The sequence below is a fragment of the Chiloscyllium plagiosum genome, unplaced genomic scaffold (genome assembly GCF_037043375.1).
Source record: "Chiloscyllium plagiosum isolate Xiang-an unplaced genomic scaffold, Cpla_swu_hap1 HiC_scaffold_29, whole genome shotgun sequence".
NCBI lineage: Eukaryota > Metazoa > Chordata > Chondrichthyes > Orectolobiformes > Hemiscylliidae > Chiloscyllium > Chiloscyllium plagiosum.
This window is the reverse complement of record NW_028270167.1, coordinates 103,602,894-103,617,259: the sequence shown is the minus strand read 5'-3', so window position 1 is coordinate 103,617,259 and position 14,366 is coordinate 103,602,894.

Genomic DNA, 14,366 nt, shown 5'->3' with positions numbered 1-14,366 from the left:
AGATTTTTGAAAGGGAAGGCAACATTTAACAAGTTTTTGCTTGAAGATATTCCTTGTCGATATAAACAATGGAGAACAAGTTGATAGAGTATAGTTGGATATCAGGAGGATTTAAAAAAAAAATCATACGATATGTTAGCCTTAAAACAATAAAGCCAAATTGTATTGGAAAGAACATATGCAAACGGGGGAAGGTAAAATTTGAGTTTCATTTTGTTTGAAGGGAATCAGAATATAGACGATGAAGAGCTCTGTCCGCTCTCTCCACTCATGCTGGCTAACTCGCTGTGATCTGTAGCATTGGTTTCAGTTCGGATCCCAGCTTCTGTAGTAATTCGCTCCGAGTAGAAGTGAAGTTCTGCACCAGTGACACATCGTGTTGGTGAGACTGTACCTGGAGTATTGTGTACAGTTTTGATTTTCTGATCTAAGTAAAACATACTGATCCCATATACTGAATGTACATTCTCGAGATTAACCCCTCGGACGGCAAGATTGTCCGATGAGGGAACTCCGCCTGTATTCTGTAGATTTTCAGAGACTGAGACGTGATCGAAATGTAGCTTTAAAAAACTTCACACACAGGGGTATTCCACAAGGACCTCAAGTAGGAGAGAATAACCAGGGAATAATTAGAGCCCATTAGAAACCAAGAGGATAATCAGTGTGCGAAACTGGAGAACATTGATAGATTGTGACATAAGAGATTTACATCTGTTTTACGCAGGAGAAGGAAGAGGCATAGTTCAAGAAGATCGACTGGGAAACCCGTGGGCAGATTGATATGAAATACGAGCAAGGATTGATAGTTTTGGCTGGTATAAAATTGGACAAGTCCACAGGTCTGGCTGTGTTGTATCACAAACTGCTGTCGGAGCAAGGCCCTGACCCGAATGTTTAAGTAAATTCTGGTCACAGGGCAGGGGCCAGAGGAACGCAGAACACCTTTTACAGGAACGGTTGGTGCAGGTAGACCAGGGAACTATAGATCAGTGGGTATCAGATCAGTGTCAGTAAAACTATTGGGGAAAATAGGGTGGGAGAAAATGGATCTTCATTTCGAGAGGGATAGTCATCAGAGGGGAGTCATGCCGAACGAATTTTATTGATCTTTTTTCGAGAAGGTTGATCGTATGTTTTTTTTTTCAGCAAGGCCTTTGACAAAGCCCCACATGGGAGACTGATAAAGAAAGGAAAATCTCATGGTATCAAGGGTAACTTGGTAAGTGACATTCAGAATGTCTTTATGACAGGACAAAGAGGGTGATTCTGGAAACTGTGTGAATCGACATCAGTGTCCAGTGGTGTAGTATACGTGTCAATGGTGTGACCCTTATTATTTGTGATACTCATAAATAATGTAGATATAAAAGTGGAGGGCGTGGGGAAGTGTGGTACGTGAGTTTGCATTTATCACAAAGATTGCACGGGTGGTTGGCAGTGAGCGGGTAGGTCTTATGTTACAGAAAAATACAGATGGAATGGCCAGATAAGCAGATCAATGGCAGATGGAATGTAACCCAGATAAATATGAGGTGGTGCAATTTGGAAGAATGAACTAGATAGGGGAGTACTCAATGAATGGCAGCACACTAGGCAGTTCAGAGCGTGCTTCTCCACACATCCTTAATTGGGACTGGACAGGGTAATAGTGGAGTTAACAAGGCGTTTGGAATAGTAAATATAACCTTTACACATCGAGACATGGATTACAATACTAATACAGGACATTGGTTAGGCCAAGATGTAATACTGTGTGGTGTTCTGGGAGCCACATTACAGGAAGGATGTGACTGTACTGGAGGGGATGCAGAGGAGATTCACCAAGATGTTCTCTGGGATGGAGCATATCAGCTTTGGAGAGAGGCTGGGTAAGCTCGGGTTATTTAAATTGGAGCACAGAATTCTGAGCGGAATGTGATTCAGAAGGATACGATTATGAGGAGCATGGACCGGGTGGATAGACAGTAGCTGTTCCTTTTCGTCAGTGGGCCAAGAACAAGGGAGCACACTTTTAAAGCGAAGGGTTTGAGATGTAGAGAGGATTTGCTGATTGCTTTTCACCCAGAACGTGTTGGCGTCTGGAATGTACTTCCTGAGAGGGGAGTTATCGTGGTAACTTCATAACTGCTAAAAACCTACTTAGGAGAGCTCATAAAGTGTCATAACATTCCCGGCTACAGGCCTGGTGTAGGAGAGTGGAACTAATGTAGATTGTGCTGTATTTCTGACGGTGCAGAGGCTATGCTCCTGTGATTATATGGTGTGGACATGAATTGCTGTGTTTCTGAAGACAACATTAATAAGAGTTATAAGGTGAACAATCAATGGAAAAGATAAGAGAAAACAAGTGCAGCTTCGTTACACTCTGAACCCAGAGAATAGAGAATGAGAGCAGGGAAATGGCAGAACTATTAAGCAACTACTTCTGTTCTGTCTTCACAGAAGGAAACAAATGAAACAAATTAAATCTTCCCAGCAAGACTGGGAAGACTAACTCTCGTCAGAAAAAAAGAATGAAATTAATAAAAAATGTTTTGGGAGAAATTATTGGATTGAAAGTATGGTTTAATTTAGAATACAGGTAAAAGGTGAGAAGGTAAAATCCTATATCGAGGTTGCAGATGGCAATAGGATGAGAGAGGAGTTGGGTAAAGATGGCTGGAAGTGAAGACTTTATAGTCGAACTGTTAATGAACAGTGGAAGGCTTTCAAAGCAATCTTTCAACGTTCTCAGCAACAGCATATAAGAGTGAAATTGAAGGACTGTAGGAAAAGTGTAATCTGCCGGGAATGTCTCAAGAAATAAGGGAGGCTATCAAATTAAAATAAATGGCATAAATAATGGCAAGGTCCAGTGGGAAAATAGAAGATTGGGAAAACTTTAAATGTCAAAATAAAGCAACAAAAAAAGGTATCAAGACCCATCAGATAGGTTATGGGAGTAAACTACCTCAGAATATAAAGACAGATGGCAAGATATTCTATAAATATACTAAACGAAATGAATTGCTAAGGTAAGCAATGGTCCTTTAGAGAAGGGGTATCCAGTAAAGGGATATGAGGAAATGGATGAGGAGTTGAAGAGTTATTTAGTCCGTCTACATAATGAAGGACACTAATAACATATCAGCAATTGTCAGAGAGGAAGGTAAGTGAGTACTTGGAAACAACCATTCCCAAAACAGAGATAGTGTTGGGCAAGCTAATGGAGCCAAAGGTAGATAAGACTCCTGGCCCTGATAGAATGTATCCCAAGGTACTAACAGAGGTGATGAGAGAAATAGCAACTGCACTTGTGGACGTTTTTCTGAATTCACTGGTCTCTGATGCAATTCCAGCAAATTGGAAAACAGGAGTTCACACACCATTGTTTAAAAAAGGAGGTAGACAAAAAGTGGGGAATCATAGACCCGTTAGCATAACAGCTGTAGGTGAATATATTTCAATCTGTAATCAAGGAATAAATGGCAATGCATCTTGATAGAAATTGTCCCGTTGGGCAGACACAGTGATGGTTCATGAAAGGCAGGCCACGTGTAACTAACCTACTGGAATTCTATGAAGATATTACAACTGCAGGGACCCAGTAGGTGTGGTGTACTGAGATTTCCAAAAGACATTCGATACAGTGACGCCAAAAAGGCTGCTGCGTAAGGTGTGCCATTACGAGTAATGTATTAGCATGGATAGAGTCTTGGTTAACGAACATGAAGCAATGAGTGGGAATACATGATTGTTTTTCTGGTTGCTGATCAGTGAATAGTGGAGTGCCTCAGGGATCGGTGCTGGGACCGCAATTCTTCGCAGCTTGCATAAATGATTTGGAATAGCAGGGCACGTGTAGTGTCTCAAAGATTACAGATGATACTAAAATGAGTGGCAGAGTAAAGTGTGCAGAGGAGTGTTAAACTTTACAAAGGGACATAAGTAGTTGAAGTTAGTGGGCCAAGATCTGGTAGATGGAGCTCAATTATAATAAATGTGAAATCGTCCATTTTGGTAGGAAAAATAGGAAAGAGAACTCTTACTTGAATTGTTTTTTAAAAAGCAGCATGCTTTTGTGCAGATGGACCTGGGCGTCCTTGTGCATTAATTACAGAAGTTGGTCTGCTGGGGCAACAGGACATTAACAAGGCAAATTGAATTTTGTCCTTCATTGCGAAAGGGATTGAGTGTAAAAGCAAGGAGATTATGTTGCAGCTGTACAGGGTGCTGGGGAGACCATACCTGTAGTACATGTAGTTTTGGTCTCCCTACGTGAGAAAGGAAAACCTGACACTACAATGGATGCAGAGGAGGCTCGCTAGGTTGGTTCCAGAGGTGAGGGGGATGGTTATGAGAAGAGACTGAATAGATTGGAATTATACATTGATTGGAATTTGAAAGAATGAGGGAGGAAAGAATAGAAACATATATATTTGCGAAGGGAGTAGATAAGATAGAAATATAAAGGAAGTTTCCAGAAGCAAGTGTAACAAGGACAACAGGGCAACGCTTCAACATTAGATGGAGCAGATTTAGGACTGATTGAGAAGGAACGTCTTGACCAAGAAGATTGTGAATCTGTGGAATTCTTCGCCCAGTGAAATAGTTGAGGATTTGTCAACGAATATGTTTGAACTCAGATAATTTTTGAACAGTAAAGGAATTAAGGATTATGATTAGGCGGTTAAGTGGAGCTGAGGCCATGAAATGATCAGCCATTATCTTATTGAATGGTGGCGGAGGCTTGAAGGGCCAGGTGGCCAACTCCTGCTCCTAGTTTGGATGTTCTTCTGTAATGCGTAAACATGAAATGGGAATCATATTTGAGAAATTGACTGGTCAATACATACAGAGAAAAAATGGATGCCATGCATTAAGATTTCCTGAAAGATGTTGATAAAAAAAAACTATGACCTAGTGAGCAAACTCAAATGTTACAGGATTGGGACTAAAATATGAACATGGTTTTAGATGAGGAGAATTGACACGAAGCACTGAACAGCTTTGAAGTGGAAGGATCATGTCAAGCATTTAGTTGAGGGAATCAAATGCAATATTTCTCAGTCTGCTGACAGCATTAAACGATGTTGGATTGTTAGTGGGTGAGGAGGATATAAAAAGCTACAAGGTGACTGAGACAAGTGTGGTTCCAGATAGCTAACCATGTGGAGATGGTACTGTGTTGTGGGAATGTCACTGGATTACCAGTCGAGACGAGACTAATGCTCTGGTAGCTGATGGAAGTTAAAAACAATTAATAAAATATCGAGATCTAAAATCTGGTGTCAGTAACCATGACGCTGAAATCAATTCCTGAAGAAGGGCCTGTGCCCGAAACGTCGAATCTCCTGTTCCCTGGATGCTGTCTGACCTGCTGTGCTGTTCCAGCAAGAAAGTTTCAACGCTGAAATCAATGTCAATTGCAAACTCCAATTTGCTTCACCAATGTACTTTCAAGAAGTGAATTCTGGTCTGGTGAATTCCATGCATTCCTGGTCTGGCCTAAACGTGACTCTAGACACACACACGTGATAAACTTTTAATAGTTCAAAGTTTGTGCGAAGATTTGTAGCTCGGGTGCTCGTTGTTGTGGTTCTGTTCGCCGAGCTGGAAGTTTTTGTTCAAACGTTTCGTCCCCTGGCGAGGCGACATCATCAGTGCTTGGGATCCTCCTGCGAAGCGCTTCTTTGATGTTTCCTCCGGTGTTTATAGTGGTCTGTCCCTGCCGCTTCTGGTTGTCAGTTTCAGCTGTCCACTGTAGTGGTTGGTATATTGGGTCCAGGTCGATGTGTTTGTTGATGGAGTTTGTGGATGAATGCCATGCCTCGAGGAATTCTCTGGCTGTTCTCTGTCTGGCTTGCCCTATGATAGTAGTGTTGTCCCAGTCGAATTCATGTTGCTTGTTGTCTGTGTGTGTGGCTACTAAGGATAGCTGGTCGTGTCGTTTCGTGGCTAGTTGATGTTCATGTATGCGGATTGTTAGCTGTCTTCCTGTTTGTCCTATATAGTGTTTAGTGCAGTCCTTGCATGGTATTTTGTACACTACATTCGTCTTGCTCATGTTGGGTATCGGGTCCTTCGTTCTGGTGAGTTGTTGTCTGAGCGTGGCTGTTGGTTTGTGTGCCTATAGGACACTATATAGGACAAACAGGAAGACAGCTAACAATCCGCATACATGAACATAAACTAGCCACGAAACGACACGACCAGCTATCCTTAGTAGCCACACACACAGACAACAAGCAACATGAATTCGACTAGGACAACACTACTATCATAGGGCAAGCCAGACAGAGAACAGCCAGGGAATTCCTAGAGGCATGACATTCATCCACAAACTCCATAAACAAACACATCGACCTGGACCCAATATACCAACCACGACAGCGGACAGCTGAAACTGACAACCGGAAGCGGCAGGGACAGACCACTATAAACACCGAAGGAAACATCAAAGAAGCGCTTCGCAGGAGGCTCCCAAGCACTGATGATGTCGCCTCGCCAGGGGACGAAACTTTTGCAACAAAAACTTCCAGCTGGGCGAACAGAACCACAACAACTTTTAATAGTCTCTAAAACGGTAAAGCAAGACACTAAATTGTATCAAACTGATCCGAGGTTTGGAAGGATAAAAGTGACAGAACACCCAGCACCAGCCTCGGTATCAGAAAAGGGAACTGGAAACACAGTCTTGTTGACCCTGCAGAGACCTCCTCCCTAACATCTAGAGCTTGTGACAGCTGTATGCCAGTAGCCTCCTGATCGGTTTAGTGACGACAAATCCTTATTTATATTCAGTGCCTTATGTTCCACAGCTTATGTGGGAGAGAAATCCCCAGAGCCACCAGTCACTGACTGCAGACATTTATTCTCATCTCAATGCAGAGTGGCCTGCCTAATCTAATAGTGTGGCGCCTTGTTTTAGATGTCCAAGCCAGGGGAATTATCAACCATGCTTCCAATCAGTTTCACCCTGTCAGAGTTTTATATGTTTCACTGAGATCTCCATTCATTTTTCTAAATCCCATGGAATACAGTCCCAGTCGCCCCAAACGCTGCTCTCACAACAAGCCTGTCATTCCAGAGATCAGTCGGGTCATCATTCACTGCTCTCCCTCAATGTCAGGTTTGTCCTTTATTAGGTTAGGAGAGTAAAACTACACACAATACTGCACAATGTTCAAGATGGCTCTCACCAAGGCCCTGTACAGCTGCAGTAAGACACCCTTACTCCTGTAAATCAAGCCCCTAGAAATGAAGGTTAACACACCATTTATCTTCCTGCCTGCTTTCTGCTCCTGCAATATTGCTATCAGTGACTGGCGTGCAAGGAGATCTATATCCTTTTCAAAATTACACTTCCCCACTTGGGTCTGTGTACACTGGTCAGCGTGCCAATGCCATTCCCAGTATTGACTTCTGGCTTCAGAACTCACTGTCCTGCACTGATCTTGTCTATTCATCCTATCCATGCCTCTCATGAGGAAATAAAGATCACCTCTCAGCCTCCAATGCAAAAGGAACAAAATCCCAGCCTTGTATCTCAAAACCTCCGGTCTCCATCACACCATTTTAAATACTTTTGCCCCCGTCCCAGTTTATAACATCCTTCCTATAGCAGGGCGACAAGATTTGTATTCAGTTCACCAAATGTGGCCTTACTATTCTCTTGTAGAACCACGACATGATGCTCCAATTCCTGCAATCAATGCTCTGACCGATGGAAGTCAGCTTGCATTCTGCCTTATTCACTGCCCTATCAACACGCGACTCCACTTTCACAGAACTATATACCTGGTCCTTGGATCTCTATTTGGCAACACTCCCTATCATGCTACCATTTAGTAAAATAAATACTGCACTCGTTTGCCTAACAAAGTGCAATATCTCACATTTATCTGCATGAAGCTCCATCAGCCAATCCTCAACTCACTTTCCAAGCAGATCAATATATCTTTATTCTCTAAGACAGCCTTCTTCACTGTCCACCGTAACTCCAATTGTGGGGATTTCTTCTCCAAATTAATATCCATGGTTCCAATATTCTCATCCAAATCATTTACAAAAACAATGAGCAACAGCCTGGTCATTGTGGCACAACGCTGGACTCAGGCCTCCAATTGGAACAGCAAATCTCTCCCAACTCCCCCTTTCTCCTACAGTCAAGCCAGTTTTGCATCTAATTGGATAGCTCTCCCTGATCTCATGTGATCTATCCTTATTAACCAGGCTACCATGTGGAACCTTGTTGGGCCTCACTCAGGTGCACGTAAACAACGTATGCTGCTTTACCTTCATCTATCTTCCCAATCACCTCTTCACATACTGCAATCTTGTTTGTGAGATATGGATTCCTAGACATAAAGCTGTGCTGAATATCCGTAATCAGTCCTTGCCTTTCCAAATGCATGTAAATCCTGCCTCGCAGAATCTCCTACAAATACGTAGCCACCCTTGACATCAAACTCACTGGTCTGTAGTTCCCTGGGTTTTCTTTGCAGCCAAATTACAAATAATGTAACAACATTAGTTGTCTTCCTGCCCCCCAGGACCTCAATCGTGGCTGTGAATGATACACATAAGAAAGTCAAGAGAAATGCAGATTTCGTAAACCAGAAACTAAGACAGAAATATGCTGGAAAAGCTTTGCAGGTCTGGCAGCATCTGTGCAGAGAAATCCGAGTTAATATGTTACAACACAACGGAACCCACGCCCTACGCGCCCCCTCCCCCCCTCCCCCCCCCCACCCCCACCACACACCACAACCACCCCGGGCTAATTTAAACTTGCAACACAGAAAAGTTTTAACCCGTGCTGTAATCTGTAAAAATTCGGAAGGCCAATAACCATCCCAAAGGTCACTATTTAAAGTAAAAATTGACAACTTTTTTTTAAAGGCTGACAGAGAATAATAAATTAACAACTATTTGCAACTCCTTTCTGTGACCTATCTTTTACTTTCCCTTCTACAATACTGGTCCTATCACCTTCCCACGCCCCCCCCCCCCCCGGCCCAATTAAGATATACTAAAACATTCAAATTTCAGAACCAGCCAGCTGTCGAATCATCTCTGTGTATTTTCCTCTGTCTTCGCTTCTTCTCCTTAGAGTTTCTGCTTCACAGGTCATTGATAAATAAAGGTTCATCTCGGAGAGCTATTCTCTGGGCAGTCTGCAGATGTTGGTGGCGTCGCAGTTCTCCGCTAACTGGTCAAATGTTTTTTCAGCTTTCTACCCCAAAGCATTGGGTATTTTTTTTATGTATTGCCAAATGCCAAATTTAAACTCGATTGTAGTTTAGCTTCTTGGACATAATTTAAACGGATTGATCAAATTTGATTTTATTTTTTGTCTCATAGCAACCCAGGTACTGCCAGCTGCTGAACCAAATGTTACTTTGTAAATTTTCCAGAACTCACTGTGCTTGTAAATCCTTCAACTCTCTTAAAGGTACAGTACCCTTCACACGTTCATAGCACCTTCTCTCTCAAAAAAGAACCATCATAATGAAAACACGTCTCATTTGTTTTTCTATTCTTCAAACATTACCATAACATACAGAAAACTGAAATCTAAGTTCACCTTAACTCCTACCCATTTACCTATATTTAACATTGGATAAATACAAATCTCATCTAAACTTGATCAATTAAATCGGTGAGAACGCATCTGCGATTACATTCTTACTACAAGCTGCATGTACGATTTTTAAATTAAAAGTCTGTAACATAATACTCCAATGAAATAGTCCATAAAGCGTTCAAGAATGTAAGCAGATTGGGCTCCGTATACACAACCGTCTCCAACACGCTGTTTGTGAATACACATTAAAATGTTATAAGGCTAGTACCAAACTAAATAGTTCTTTCTCAATCGTGGAATATTTTCTCAGGTGGATGTTGAGTTTCTTTGAAAAGTACGATCCCATCTCATTGTCCTGTAGCAGTGCAGCTTCAACTCCTATGTCACTCACGTCGACGGCAACTTTGAAAGGTTTTAAAGCATTTGGTGTCGCTGAAACTGGTTTGGCGGTCAATATTTCTTTTTAATCGTCGAATGCCTCCTGGCATTGTTCTGTCAACCAAAACTTTGTGCTCTTCTTCAGTAAGTCGGATAATGGTGCCACTACACTGCTGAAGTTTGGAACAGACTTCCGATAGAATCCGCTGACTCCTAAGGAGCGAAGCACCTTTTTCTTCGAGGTTGGTTTTGGAGATTCCTAAGTTGCTTCCGTCTTTCCCATAAATTAATACATTCTGGGGTAACTGATCAGAAAGACTACAAATTCATTCATCTCTTACTATTACCGACTGGTTAGTTCATGTACCTCTCAAAATTATAACTTCTTGCCTTTCTACCACTGTTATTTCTGAGTAAACTTTACTCACAGAGGCGAATTCTTGATAGAGATCTGGTACTAACCCCATACCCAGCCCCTGCCGAGGCTGTGCACTTTCCTGCAGCTCTTCGGTTCTTGTTGGGGTTTCGTTTAAAACTTTCACTGATGCCACTGGCTCAGCTTCTTTTACCACATCTTTTCCCACAGTCCCTTTCTTAACAATCAGCACTGTGACCATACATATCCCTCCTTATGGCAGTGAAAACACCGTTTCCCAGTGCCCTTCTGAAACCACCGGCACTGTAATTTTCTGTGTCCCACTCCATTACAGTGAAAGCACCTGAGGCCTTTCATCTCCTTTCCACCCTCATGGGCAGCTTCATTGATCTGTGGTAAGCTCATATGTTCTACTCTATCTTTTATAGTGTAGCATCTCCCCTTCTCCCAAATTCTATCCCTCACAGGATGACATTCTGGCTGGAAAATTGTCTTATGCAGCAACATGTATTCATCTGCTAATTCTCCTGCCCTTCTCAATTTCTGAACTTTCTTTTTCTCCACGTGAATTATTATCATCTCTGGAAGTGAGGTTTTAAACTCCTCCAGCAGAATAATCTGGACATGCATGTTTTTTTTTATAATTAAACGTCTTTAACATAAGACTCCAACGAAATAGTCTCATATTCTCAACTTTAAAACATTCTAAGAATATAAGCGGATTGTGTTCCGCGTACCAATCGTCTCAGAAATATTGTTCATGAAATGCACATTTAAATGTTGTCAGGTCAGTACCAAATTCAATGGTCCATTTTTGATTGTGGAACATTTCCACTGCAAGATGTTTATCTTTTTTCGAAAAGTAACCAGCTGGCAGTTCAATTCCATCTTCACCTTCCTGTAGGAGTACAGCTCCAACTCCAATATCAATTGCATCGATGGCGACTTTAATATTTTTGAAACGTTCGGTGTTGCTAAAACTTGTTTGGTCGTGAATATCGATTTCAAATGGTTGAATGCCTTCTGGCATGGTTCTGTCCACCGAAACGTTGTGGTCTTCTTCAGAACATCTGTTAACGCTGCCAGTACACTGTTAAAGTTTGTAACAAACTTCCGACAGAATTCACTGAGTCCTAAATATTCAAAGCACCTCTTTCTTTGAGGTTGGTCAAGGAAATGTATCGACAGCCATCGTTATGTGTTCCGAGAGAAGGAGGTGATCCTTCCATGACGGATGTTATGTCCAAGATCATCACCTCCGTTTTCATAAATTCCATTTTATTTGCTTTATCTCCAATTTTGCTTCTCGTAGTCATTCAATGAGCTCTGCCAACTGTACCAAGTGATCTTTCCAGAACTCATTAAAGATCACGTCATTGTCCAAATAGACTGCACAGCTTGTTAAACTAACCGAAGAGCTTGTCATGAGTCTTTGGAATGTGGCAGCAGCGTTCTTCATTCCGAAGGGCATCACTTTAAACTAATGTAGCAAGTTTGGTGTTACAATGGGAGAAATTTATTTTGCCGTCTCTACTACAGGTACATCGAGTAACCACGCATTAAGTCCAATTTTGGTAGTGTAACCCCAGCTTGTCCGAAATTCTCGATACAGACCTCCAACCTCGGAATTGGATATGAGTCCGATTTTGTAATGGCGTTGACCTTCCGACAATCCATATAGTATCGTTGCGTCTCGTCGGTTTTGGGCACTAAGACGATCGGCAAACTCCACCTTCTCTGGCTTGCTTCAATGGTGTTCTCATCGACCATGGCCTCCACCTTCATTTGTACCTGCCTGGCTTTCAAAACATTAAGTCGATATGGGTATAATTTAATAGGAACAGTATTCCCTTCATCTACTTCATGTGCAATAGCATTAGTCCTCTTCATCTGATTTTTACTTCGTTCCTTATGTTCGAAGTCTTTCAACACTGCTCTACGCTCCTGAGACAGGTAACTTGGTAATCTATCCCACTCCTCAAGGACTTCCTCATTTTCAATCTATTCTGAGGTATTTCAAAATCCATATCATCTGGATTTGATTCCTCATTTTGCGGGCAGTAACTAGCACCTGTTTCTCCAGTTCTGTTTCTCTGCTATAAGTTTTCAACGTCTTCACATGACATACTTGATAGCTCCTTTTCATTGATAGCATCTTTACTAAATAATTCACGTGACTCAACTTTTTCTCAATTTGATAGGGGCCACTAAACGTGGCTTTGAAGATATCTGCTATCATTAGAAACAGTACTATCAATTTATCCTCTGAGGAAACGTCCAAGTCTCAGAAGTTTTAATCGTCCACCTGCTTCAATCAACACCGTGCCCTCTTTAGCTGCTTACAACTAACTCTACTACTCGATTTAATCTCTCCATCCCGTCCGAAACATAATCGGATTCTGAGATCTCTGACTTTGGTCCGACCAATTATTCTTTCATTTCAAAGGATCTCTCACTTTTTAATCGAATATTAACTCAAACGGAGTGAACTGAGTAGATTAGTTTGTGACATCTAGAATGGCAAACAATACGAATTGGATGCTTTTATCCCAATCATTCGACTAATCCTGACCATATCCTCTTGACATGATAACACTGGATTTAAAGTGCTGTATACCTAAGCTATCCACGGCCTCCTTAAACAGCCTCATATTAAAATTTGACCCTTGGTTCGTCTGAATCTCCCTGGGCAGCCGATACCGTGTGATGAAAGCTGCTAACTCTTCTGCTACCGATTTTGCACATAATACTCTGTAATGGAATTGCTTCCGGAAATCTGGTAGTCACACCCATTACAGTTAACAAGGACTAGTTCCCAGTTTTACTTATTTGGAGGGGACTTACACAATAAATTCTCACCCACGTGAGAGATTCTTCAAATGTGGTCATTGGCAATAGAGCTGCTGGTTTCATTACCGCCTGTGGCTTACCTATTATTTGGCATGCATGACACCTATGGTTTGGGTTTACCACATCGTTGTGCATTCCTGGCCAACAAATATGTTTTGTACCTTAGCCTGAGTCTTTCACAACGCTCAATGTTGGTTCATGTTTTACGCATAAGATTACAAAGATAACGAACCATGGGGAATTGGGGCAAACACACAGACATGGCCAGTTGTTTTGGTCAGAGGATCTTCCAGTGATAGGGACTGCTATCGGGAGTATGCATGGAGTGGGAAGGGTGTAGTTACTGAAGAAGTTTCCACTGACATAGACAGTGTTAGGAATCAGAGAATCTGACAAGATAGCGAAGATTCTATAGATTAGAGGAGATTACAAACTAAGGATTATAGGAATTGGAGGAGATTACAACCAGAGGGAGGTCTGTAGAGTTGGGAAACGTTACGAGGACGGTCAGTGTCAGGATGGGTGGAAGTTACAGTAATATAGTGTTGCGATGGTGACCGAGGAAGTGACAGTCCAAAAGAATGTTTCTTCTATCTCGATCAGTTTACACAGACATGTGAAATGTTCTATGAGTTGCAGGCAGTACCAGAAATTCGGAATGTAATGTAACTTTTTTTTTCATTTCTCTATTCCGTTTGTACGGATTGTGCCGACGTACTCTGTATCTCAGATGAAACTGTGTGTTGATGATATTGTTGCATTGTACCTGATACTGTAACTGAAGAGTGCAAATCAGATGATGCTGCAAGTGTCGAATACATTTGGGTCCATGTGGAAATAAAGCTAATTCATTGATTCATTTATTCGAAAGTTTCAGTAGCAAGAAGAATTCTAACGACAGGAAAAAATATGACAATCATATGGTACTTTGTGATTACTGCAGAAGCTTACATAGGCAACACGTGTACAACAGACTCTACAGATTTAAGGAGAATAGTGGTATCCAGGCAAGTTTCTAAAGATAAGGATGGTCGGCTGAGGGAAGATGCAATGATACAGAGAGTTGCAAAGATTGGCACAGTTCACAAAGTTCACAAGGATTATAGGAACAGGAGGAGGATTCATTCAGGGTATGCTATAGGGACGAGAGGAGGTTATATCGACAGTGTGTATTCAATGGATTGGAGGTGA